The 12,573-nt window shown below is 38.1% G+C and overlaps 1 protein-coding gene across 8 annotated transcripts in view; it reads right to left on the bottom strand.

The window, feature by feature from the left end:
- The window catches only part of LOC122793060 (synuclein alpha interacting protein), a 2,145,219-nt gene that overhangs the window by 943,795 nt on the left and 1,188,851 nt on the right, over positions 1-12,573 (bottom strand). For 2 of the 8 annotated variants that reach the window (XM_044060745.1, XM_044060746.1), the window contains exon 7: positions 1,148-1,233. The exons of the other annotated variants lie outside the window; for them this stretch is intronic. The gene's annotated coding sequence lies outside the window, so the exon portion shown is untranslated. The remainder of the gene's footprint in view (positions 1-1,147; positions 1,234-12,573) is intronic. 8 annotated transcript variants of the gene reach the window in all.

The raw sequence follows: 12,573 nt of genomic DNA, 5'->3' as shown, positions 1-12,573 counted from the left end.
GTTGCTACCTCTAGTGGGGGTAAGAACGAGATGGTCATTGGAATTAATGAACTCCAGTTAATGTTGGGCAAGTGTATTGGTACATGAGTAGTTTTCCCAGTTAATGGAGAGGTAGTTGAAGTTGCCTAGTAAGAGAGTGCTAGGTTGGACACTAATATTCTCCAGGGTGCTTAGGAACGTGGAGTGTGAGTCTTGGGACATGGTTGGAGACCTATAGAAGGCTACAACCTGAACTGCTATCTTACCCAATGTTAGCTGCACCTTAAGTATCTCTGATGCGTTATGTTGGGCTTCCAGGCTGGAGGTGTGCATATCCTTTATGAATATGGAAACACCACTGCCTTTGGAGCTTCAGTCCAAGTTCTGGGGACAAAAGGTGTGGAATGAGTTATAGCCTGGTAGTGCAGGGGTGATTTCTGCTGCCTTGAACCTAGTCTCTGTTACAGCACAAATGTCGATGTTCTCCATTTTAAGGAGTGCTTTGAGCGAGTGCATTTTGAGATGTAGACTTCTAGTGTTGAGCAGCATGACCCTCAGATTGCATTTGTTTGTAGCTGTTATGGTGGTAATTTGGTCTTTGGAACACCACCTAAAAAGGCACTATAGGGGTGGCAAGAGCCTTGACCAGTATCTGGAAGCCCAGGGGGTGACAGATGCAGGACATCTCTGGCAAAGCATCGAGGTCTGTCAATCATGTCATCCTAGGCAGACAGATACTGGATCCCCTTAGAATGACACCAGAAACTTAGCCAATTGTTGAAATCAATCATTTTCTTAATGTACTGTGGTATCATTCTGGGTGATGGTAGGATGCAACTCAGGGCTAGGTTCATACCCGGCTGGGCTACATAATCCAAGAGCTCCTCCATGTCTCTTTTCATGTAGTTCAGGGAGGTACATCTCAGGTCATTCACACCCACATGTACAATGACAGAGTCATATTTGTACCTGTTGTTGAGGGACCTGAGTGCATCCATCACCAAGGAAAAAAACATTTACCTTGACATTCATCATTTGAAGTTGTATCTGAGCATAAATCTTGGACAATTATTGACAGTTTATCATTTTCAAAGCATCTAGAATGAACTATTAACAAGGCGTTATGCTAAAATACATCTCTGACAGGGAAGTTTGTAATTTAACTAACCTGTATAGATCATTTATTCATCCCACATTAATGTATAATAGTTCCTTTTGCTCATGCACATCTGCAACAGTTGAGAAGTTTGGAATCTGTTCAAAGGAAGTTTATGAAGAAAATTAATGATCTGTCTAATTTAGATTGTCAAAAATGATGTCAAAAAGCAAATATTTATTCATTAGATAATAGACATTATAGAGGAACATTGATTCTACCATTCAGGCCTATAAAAAACAAAGAACTTAAACTGTTACTGAATGTGGAGATGTTTTAATAGAAATAAAATATTTAGAAATAGGAATCTAAGTTCCTCTATAAATCACAATAAGACCAGATTAAGATGTTCCTATATTAATCAATATATACTAATAATATGTAATCATTTTGCTTTCTGGATGCATAATTCAAACATTTTGTATATTTTCAAGATGTACATGGATGAACAGGTAAACAAACAACTGTTCAATCCTATTTTCAAGGAGTCAGTGTTCCCTGAAAGCCTATTGGCTGGAACACTTTAAATCAAACTTATATAACTGATGTACCCTCCCTATTGCTCTTGCCCGTTCGCTGTCAAAAATGTTAAGAAAGATGCTCCCACAAAGAAGTGCCTTCGTGAATGACCCACACCTTGTAATGTTACTCCAGCATGGTTTCAGCTCAGGCAAATGCACAGAGCCCATTCTAACAATCTTTGCAGACTAAACCTTAAGTGAGCCTAATGGTGCTTTAATTGCTGGCTCTCTATTTTTGCAACTTTCAAAAGGTTTTGGCATAATCGCAGAATGCTTGCTTAACTTGAATAAGGCCTCACTTCAATGGCTCCGGTCAGCTGGATCACTAGCTACCTTTCAGAATGAACCTAGTTATCTGCTGCCATGAAGCCCTCTTGAAATCTGAATCAATTAAGCTGATATCCTACTGGGATAACATTTACCTCTCTGTTCTTCAACATTTTTGTTAATATACACACATATTCTCATCCTGTTCAACTTAGTCAAAATGCTGATGACTCCACCTTGATGTTTAGGGTCAAGTCCATAAGTATAGTTAAGTCTCAGCTACAAGCATCCTTTTCCAGTATGATAAGCAAAATCGAAATAAGTTCAAGGCAGGCAGGTAGACCGGACTCCAGGTGTAACTTTAAACCAAAATGAATTTATTTGTATAAAGCGCTTTTCATCCAGTTCTATACATAAACTTCTTCAGATACACTGTTACTAAAGAAAATAGTGTTTAAACTACCCTCCATTACTAGTCATGTGATCAAAAGACCAATCAAGGATTTAAAGTACCGTCTACATAAGAACACTTATATTACTTAGACTTCTCTTATACAAAAGCATATACTAAAACTTTTTTAACAAATGTATATTATACATGAATAAAAACATAATATGAAACTCTAGATTCCTATTGAACTACTCATAAATATTATCTTTTTAAATTTTTCAACTTTAAGATGCTGTGACTAGAACACATATCATTTACACCTGCTAGTGTATATGCATCCAGGCGTATTTGCCACAACAATTCAGATAATTCCAACATTACTGTCATTGGACCACTTCTTGGGATAGGCCGCATCTACTGTATTATTCAAAATTTTAAAGTGTTCCCTGGGTTCAGACTAACATGTTTTGCTAGGGCATTTTCACCCTTATTCCTGGAAATACTATACAGGTGTTCATAAATCCTTTCATGTAATTTTCGTTCTGTTTTTCCTATATAGAATGAAGGGCATTCTTGACATCTAACCAGGTACACGACCATTTTAGATTGATAATTGCATCTATTATTGTTCTTCAGTTTCATGCCCCTGACTTCTACATAATGCCCTTCTTCTATATATTTAGAATAGGGGCAACTGCCACATTTAAAAGTACCCAGATTCCTAAACAATTTAATTTTTTCTTTCTCAAAAATATGTTTCAAATTCATGTCCCACCTGTAAATAACTTTTGGACTTGTTCCTATTTTACCAACCAAGTCCACTTCACCTGAAATGAAATTCCAATTCTTGTATATAATATTTCTTACATTTTTAATTTCTCCAAGTCTTTTGGGTTTCTAATACCATGATGGAAATGGACCCCATTCCTAAGTCAAAGTATGATTAAATGTCATGAAATTAGTATTGTTTCACTCTTTGATGTTAGCCAAAAGTGCTCTTCTCAGCACCTGCAATGTGCCCAGTAATGACTCCTTCTGCAATTCGTAAGGTGTTACATGAATAGGTAACATACTTAAATACGATTGCAAATTCTTTTTTATAAGACCAGTTGATCCTACTACTATTGGAACTGTCTGGCTATCTTTTTCCACATGGCTCTCATTTCTGCCTGCAGGTCAAGGTATTTTATGACTTCTCTCATCGTGTTTTGGTCCGCCTTTCAACAGTTCATTGGTTTGTGAGATTTTCGTTTTGTTTGGTGTGTCAGAATGGCGAACGAAACCGGAGAGGCTGCTTCAGCCTTCTCTCATCGTGTTTTGGTCCGCCTTTCAACAGTTCATGACTTTGTTTAATTGCAAAGTGGTCCACCACTGTTTCATGGTTACTGTAATGTACAACAAGTTACTTGGATATGCTCGTTTAGTGAACATCCCCCTTAAGTTTTTGCATTCATTTTCAAAATCGAAGTTACTAGTCATCATTCTGGCTGTCCTTACCAGTTGACCCTTCACGACAGCTCATTTTTGGTGGTAAGGGTGAGCACTTACATTTTTTACAATGAATTCTGGCTGTATAGCCCTTTTGTTCATTTTTATTCAACTTAAGGACTAAATACGGGATCTCAAAGTCATGGTAGGAAAAAGTAAACTGCACGAAATTGGTCATACAGTTGAAATACTCAACCAATGTTGTCGCCAACTGGCTATCACCCTTTATGATCATAAATATATCATCCAGGTATCTCGAGAAAAAATATATGGAATCAGCTATACCTACCTTATTAAATATAAATTCTTGCTCCCAATATGCCATTACCATAATGACAAAGTTGGCTGCGCACAGAGACCCCACTGCCACTCCTATCTTTTGTAAGTAAAACAATGAGTGAGAAGGTCACTGAAAAACAATCAGTAAAAACAAAAATGAAAACTCCAGCAAAGCTAGAACTTCCACTGAGTGACCTCCCAAACCTCTTGTATCAGAGGCACATGGGATATATGCAAATGATCCTTATGAACATCAGGTGTTTCAGCTAATTGGCAATTCTGTATGCCCATGATTTGTTTTGTCGTTTTAATGGACAATTTTAGGCCAATAAAGCCAAACCCCACTAGCAGTGGATATGCATATTTCAGCCTTGTTATGACCTCATCAGCACAGGACAAGCAGAGTGTTTGACTAAGCATTAGTAACACAGGGCTGTTATACCTAGCTGATGTCCATTTTCATTAGGGTCACTGCAAAAAATATCCCAAACAACAAACTAAAACAATGAGTGAGAAGGTCACTGAAAAACCAATAAGTAAAAACAAAATGAAAACTCCAGCAAAGCTAGAACTTCCATTGAGTGACCTCCCAAACCGCTTGTATCAGAGGCACATGGGATATATGCAAATATTAAATACAAGAATTGGAATTTTATTTCAGGTGAAAGGGATTTGGTTGGTAAAATTGGAACAAGTCCGAAAATTATTTACAGGAGGGACATCAATTTGAAAAATATTTTGGAGAAAGAAAAAATTAAATTGTATAGGAATCCGGGTACTTTTAAATGTGGTGGTTGCCCCTATTGTAAATATATAGAAGAAGAGCATTATGCAGAAGTCAGGGGCATGAAACTGAAGAACAATAATAGATGCAATTGTCAATCTAAAATGGTTGTGTACCTGGCTAGATGTCAAGAATGCCCTTCATTCTATATAGGAAAAAGAGAATGAAAATTATGTGAAAGGATTTATGAACACCTATATAGTATTCCCAGGAATAAGGGCAGGAAGTCTGAACCCAGGGCACACTTTTAAATTTTGGATAATACAGCAGATGCGGCCTAACCCGAGAGGTGGTCCAATGACAGTAATGTTGGAATTATCTGAATTGTTGTGGCAAATACGCCTGGATGCATATACACTTGTTGTTTGTCTTTTCAGCTTTTCCCGGTTAGGGGTCACCACAGAGAAACTCTGGTCTGCTAATGATTGGCAGTAGATTTTTTTATGGTGCCGAGTTGCCAGCCCAATGTCCAACCTTCAGCGAAGGCACGCCCATTCACGCATGTCTTTAGGAGGCCACTCAACCACGGGGAGGACATGCAAACTCCACACAGAAGGCACTCCAGCCATGAATCGAACAGGAGAACCTCTTGCTGTGTGGCAACAACGCTACCACTGTACCACCACGGCTTATCTGGATGCATATACACTACCAGGTCTAAATGAGATGTGTTCTATTCACAGCATCTTAAAATTGAAAAATTTAAAAAGATAATATTTATGAGTAGCTGAATAGGAATCTAGATTTTCATATTATGTTTTTACTCATGTATAATATACATTTGTTTTTTAAAAAAAGTTTTGGTATATGCTTTTGTATGAGAAAAGTCTGAGTAATATGTGTTCTTATGTAGAGGATACTTTAAATCCTTGATTGGTCTTTTGATCACCTGACTAGTAAGGGAGGGTATTTTAAAAAACATTTTCTTTAGTAGCAGTGTATCTGAAGAAGTTCATGTATAGAATTGGACGAAAAGTGCTTTATACAAATAAATTTATTTTGATTTAAAGTTATACCTGGAGTCTGGTCTACCTGCCTGCCTGGAACTTATTTGGATTTTGTTTATCAGTTTGCTTTTTGCGGTTGTTTATCTAGTTGGTTTATTTGTTTTCAACTAAATTCATGGCAGCTAATGGACTGGTTAGTTCCCCAACCTTGTTCATGGAACCAGGGAACGAGACGGAGACACTGAATAATTTGACTGTGATGATATCTACCCTCACGAAGCAGGTAGAGGCTTTATATAAAAGACTTGAACTACCTCAACTTGGAATGAACTGCATACAGAAAGAGAATGCCTCACAGCAAATGTTGCAACAACTACCTGTTCTTTTTGGTGCAGTTTCACAACCTCCCATTCAAAATTCTGCTGGGGAAGGTACCAGCAGGACTTATTCAAAACATATGAATGACGAGCAATGGGAAGATCATAATTTGGATTATAATGAAGGGAGTAATCTACCTCTGTGGCTTATTGGGGAGCCGAATCTTAAAGTTTAGCTTGCGGCACCTTTGAATTTTAAAGAGCAAGTATCTAATACACCAACGGATTCACCAGATGGCGGTAACTCCATGAGAGATAATCTAACGGCACTAGACAATAAACTGTTGAAATACAAAAAATTATGTCTCGAAATAGAATATTTCAATGAATGTATTCACTTAAAAATAGTCCCTAAGGGACTTAGAATTTGTCAGTATCTGACAGGACTGACACCAGACTCAGACTTTCATAAAAAACTTATAAATCTTTTTAACCAAAAAGGACTTGACTTATTAGCATTAATGATCAAACGCTACCATAAGACGGCTAAAGATATAGCCCATGATGTACAAATACTTGAGTCAATAAGAAACCATGTTGAGCTTTGCAGATTCGAATATCTTTGAATTTTTCAGAGCATAGATCAACACCTAAATAAATTGAAAGGGACCAAGATAAAAAAGCTGAACCGGGACTGCCTCCAATACGAGAATGGCACTTCCTACCCTCACCCATCATTAGCGCAAGTGTGGAACGAGCAAAACCACACCCAACCTATGAATATGCAAGATGTAGATGGAGGAAATGACACAGCAATCACCTCTAATGACCTGAGTGATGTCATCATGAACAAGGAAGTACGAAATGGAAATAATATAGGATGGGGCAATAACGAAATTTGGAGAAGCGAGCGGACTGGTAATCAACATCAGGGGCAAGCTAATAACAACAATTCGAATTGGAATCAACATGATAATGTTGATTATTATCAGAACGGACAACGTAATAATGAGCAAAGATCAAATAATTCAAATCGGGCAATGCAGGATTTTACCAGAGGCAAGCAGCAGAGGAAGAACAACCATAGGAAAGCCCACAACAAGAGATGGAGGTAAATTCCTCTAGTACCTTCTAGATGGACAGAAATGTGTTCTAGTTACGAATTTGGAAGGGGACTTCACAATTTATAACTATTCTTCCTTTGAAGTTCCCACAGAACTGGTTGAACTCCTTGCTAAAGAACTGACTTTCGTCCCTGACTAGAGAATGGATTTGGCTAAAACAGTATTGGACTTAAAATTGTTTGTGATAAAAATTTAAATTTAATCATTGGTAATAGTAATGCCTTGGATGTAAGACCTTATGCTATATCTCGTATGTATAAACCCTCCCTTTACATTCTATGTTAGAGATTTTTGAGAAAGTATGCAAACTAGATTTTAGAAGCATAACTGGCAAAGATGGGCACCATAAAAAGAATATGAGTAACAAAGAATAGTAAATACTAAATGTACTGAAAACAGCCCAAGTAAGAGTAATGAAGCCTGATAAAGGCGGTGGTCTAGTCTTCATGGACATTAATGACTAAGAAAATAGAGTAGAGAAAATACTACAAATGAAACTTATGAAGAAGTGTCACTGAACCAATTTAACATAGCAAACCAGCACATCAGACTATATATTAATGACTTATTTATTGAGGCTAAGATAGACTTAGACCTTTATAATTACATGAACATTCTAGCACCTTTAACATCTGTGATTTTTGGGGTTCCAAAAATCCATAAAGATTTGAATGACCCCCCCCCCCCCACAACTTAGACCAATAGTGGACGGAAGAAATTCCATAACGTACGCTTGCTCCAAAGTAGTAGATAATATCTTGAAAAAAACATTTAATTACCGAAACTCAAACATGTAAGGATTCATGGTCCTTTTTAGAGAAAATAAATTCATTAGAGTTTAACAATGACTAGAATTTCCTAACAGTTGAGACAAAGATCTCTATACATCTATACCCCATGTCTTAGGCATAGAGTGGGTATCCATCATGATATATATAAAAAGGGTGCTCCAACAACTGAAATACATCTAGTGGAGGAGTTACAGTAATAATTTCATTTTTTCAAACAGAAATACTACTTAAAAAAGATAGGAGTGGCAATGGGGTCTCCATGCGGAGCCAACCTTGCTATGGTAATGGCATATTGGGAGCAATAATTTATATTAAATAAGGTAGGCATGGCTGATTCCATATATTTTTTTCACGAGATACCTGGATAATATATTTATGATCATAAAGGGTGATAGTCAGGTGGCTGCAACACTGGTCGAGTATTTCAGCAGTACTACTAATTTCCTACAGTTTACTTTTTCCTACCATGACTACGAGATCCCATATTTAGACATTACGTTGAATAAAAATGAACAGAAGGGCAATTCAGCTAGAATTCATCGTAACAAACCTATTCCAACACCTTTCTGCATTTTTCAAGTGCTCACCCTTACCACCAGCAACGAGCTGTAGTGAAGGGTCAACTGGTAAGGGCAGCCTGAATGGTGACTAGTAACCTCGATTTTGAAAATGAATGCGAAAACTTAAGGGGGATGTTCACTAAATGAGAATCCAAGTAACTTGTTGGATGAATTAACAGAAGGGGTTAAAGGAAAAAGAAGGAATGGACTTTATAGGCCCATTTTAGAAGATGAATACATACATGAGGGGCAGTTAACTGAACCAGCCAAGAGACTAGTAAATACTAATACTAACAGACCAATTTTAAAACAGGGTGTGTGACTACTTATCATCAGGCAGCTTACAAAGTGAGAAATATTATATACAAGAACTGGAATTTCATCTCAGGTGAAAGGGACTTGGTTAGTAAAATAGGAACAAGTCCGAAAATTATTTACAGGAGGGGCATGAATTTGAAACATATTTTGAAGAAAGAAAAAATTAAATTGCATAAGAATCTGGGTACTTTTAAATGTGGTGGTTTCTCCTATTACATATATATAAGAAGGGCATTATGTAGAAGTCAGGGACATGAAACTAAAGAACAATAATTGTAACAATAATAATAACTATGTAATTATCAAACCTACCAATATTAGGCCAAATGATAAACATTACTACAAACTTCTACTCAAAGCCCTCAAATTCATTACCACTCTGAATCACAGACTAGCCACAGATGGTGATATCCACCCCAACCCTGGCCCTTCCCCTCCACTCAATTGTAATTCCACCCTATCCTCCCCTCCACTTCTCAATCTAAACTCTAGACCCTTTAACTCTCTTCTGACGTGTCATCTAAACATCAGAAGTGTAAACAATAAGATTCACAACCTACATGCCCTTTTAGCTACTTGTTCCCCAGACCTACTGTGTCTCACAGAAACCTGGCTTAAACCAAGTACGAAAGACACACAGATAATCCCACCAGGGTATGATATACTAAGAGCAGACCGAATAACTCGTAAAGGTGGCGGTGTAGCCATACTCTACAAAATACATTACAAATCTCCCTTGCCTCTCCACAACCCCTCCTAACAAACAATGCGAAATTCTACTTGTAAAACTTCAACCAAACAAACATAAAAGCATAAATATAGCATGTATTTACATCCCCCAGGCAACAATAATAACAAAACCTTAGAGGACTTTCTCCACTGGTTAACTCAAACTCACCCCAGGAATCCATAGTGTTAGGTGACTTCAACATCGATTGGAATTCCTTCTCATCTAGCTCCCCATCTAGCAGCATAAATCTACATGGCTTTTCTCAGCTCATATCCACTCCTACCAGACTAGGTAAACCCCAAAACAAAGACAGCATCCTGGACTGGATCCTTACTAATAAAGATCCTGACCAGTACTCAGCAGGTACTCACCCAGAGGACATGAGTGATCACTTACTCACCTATGTTATCAAATTCAAGAAAATCACCCCTTCTTACAACCATAAAAAAAATCAGGAACAATAATAAATTCAACGCCTCCATTTTTCAAACTGAACTTAAAGCCCACAACTGGACAATACTCAAGTCTCTTCCTCTTGAAGAGGCAGTTATCTACTTCAACACCACCTTCCTCAAGATTCTAGATTCCCATGCTCCAATACGGTCCATTAGAACTAAAACCAAAACCGCACCATGGCTCTCTAAGGAAACAAAATCCAAAATCCTATCTAGAAACAAGATGTGGGTCACATGGCGTACCTCTAAAGACCCACACTCCCACCAAACCTTCCGGCAACTTAGAAATGAAACTAAAAGAATGATCTTAAATGATAAAAAAACTTCTTCCTCCACCTCCAACACAAACACCTTAATAATCCACAAAAATTCTGGGCAGGCTTAAACAAGCTCCTGCACCCAGGCCAGGCAACCACCCCCACTCTAACAACTTGCAAACAACAGTGTCCTGTAAACATTGCTAACACATTCAATAGTTTCTTCACAGAAACTATACAATCCCTGGCCACACAATTCAAACAAACAACCAGCCCACTCCACTACCCATGCCAGCAGAATACTACAACTACATCAGATCATCTATTTACCTTGATCCAGTACCCATATCCTTTATAACATCTCTTCTTAAAAAACTAAAACCCACTAAGCTAGCAGCTGACCTTCTCCCAGCTGAGTTTCTGCAAAAGCAGCTGAGGCCATTTCCTATCCGTCTCCATAATCATAAACCGTACCTTGGCAGAAGCCTTCATCCCTCCATATGGAAAATGTCCCACATTATTCCTCTCCATAAAGGTGGTAGCTCACTAGAGCTAACCAACTACAGACCTATAGCTATACTCTCACCCCTGGCCAAAATTATGGAAAAGTGTGTCCACAAACAACTGATGGAACACCTCACCAAAAATAAAATTCTAGCTAACTCCCAACATGGCTTCAGGCCAAATCACAGTACCACATCAGCCCTACTATCCTTTTCTAATACCATCAATAACTTCAGAAACAATAATAAACTATCATCTGCTCTTTTCTTAGACCTCTCCAAGGCCTTTGATATGGTGAACCACATTCAACTCCTCCATACATTAAAAAAACTATCGCTCAGCAATTCCACGCTGAAATGGTTCCAATCCTACCTGTCCAATAGGCAACAGGCTGTTCTATGGCAGGACAAATTATCTACATGCCTACCTGTTACACTTGGAGTTCCCCAAGGATCTATTCTTGGCCCTCTTCTCTTCACCATCTTTGTTAATGACCTGCCCACAATCACCCCCCATGCTACATGCATTCAATATGCAGATGATTAGACTATCATCAGCACTGCCTCCAACCTGGCAGACCTCACTGCTTCAACCCAAGACACCTTCAACCTAATAGAAAAATGGTTCTCAAGTCGACAACTAGTTCTCAACCCCAACAAAACAAAACTACTTACTTTCTCACCCACTAACAAGACTCTTCCACCCACCTTCTCTATTACATCCTCCAATGGAATCACTATATCACCAGAAGCTCACACAAAGCTATTAGGTGTTACCATTGATAACTCCCTTAAATTTGACACCCATTTCAATCTTACCATCAAAACCGTCAATAAAAAGCTTGGCTCTCTCTATAAAGTAAAACACTTTCTCACTCCTCATGCTAAAATTACAATTGCCAGCACACACCTACTATCAACTCTTTTCTATGCCTCCCCCCTCTTTATAAACCTAAACAAGACAACCCTTAACAAACTTGCTTCTTGTTACAATCACATAGCTAGATTTGCCACAAATTCCACCTTTAGAATGCACCACTGCACTAACTTGAAGCAACTAGGGTGGTTAGAGTTTTCCAGCCAACTCCATTTCAACCAACTCAAAACGGCTCACCAGATACTGTATCATCCAGAGAAAACACCAGCTCTGAAAAACATCATTCACCCCTATATTAACCTGCAATCTTTACGCTCCTCCAATAAGATCTTAGCTCAAACTACCAAAGCCAATAATTCTGCTGGGGATTCTCTATTCTCAAACTTTGTAGGTAAAATGTGGAACTCCCTACCAACCATGCTCACCTCAGAACCCTCACTCCTACAATTCAAAAAAAGCTTAAACCCCATCTCAATACTGTCTGGCAATGTCCCTGTTCCAAACCTGATTAACCACTATCATTTACCCTTCTCTTACCTCACTATCCTTAACGCTTTTTAACAAGGCTCGCCTTTGTAACTGACCTATGGTTTTTTTTTTATATGCTGCTGTTGTTTTTTTTTTCCCAAGATGTGATGTATCTTTATATTGTATTTAGAACTCAACTATCTTCCTTTTTTTGCATTAACAATGTTCATATGTCTGTTATGTACTTGGAGCTTTTCTCCCCGGGCCTCCGCTGAAAATGGACATGTATCCAGTCGGACTCTCCCGGTTAACAAATGTAAAATAAAATAAATAAATAAATAATAATAGATGCAATTGTCAA

The sequence above is a fragment of the Protopterus annectens genome, chromosome 2.part0, assembly GCF_019279795.1.
Source record: "Protopterus annectens isolate FY-2018-M chromosome 2.part0, PAN1.0, whole genome shotgun sequence".
Lineage (NCBI taxonomy): Eukaryota > Metazoa > Chordata > Ceratodontiformes > Protopteridae > Protopterus > Protopterus annectens.
Note: the sequence above shows the minus strand (reverse complement) of the source record. Positions and strands in the feature narration are given on the sequence as shown.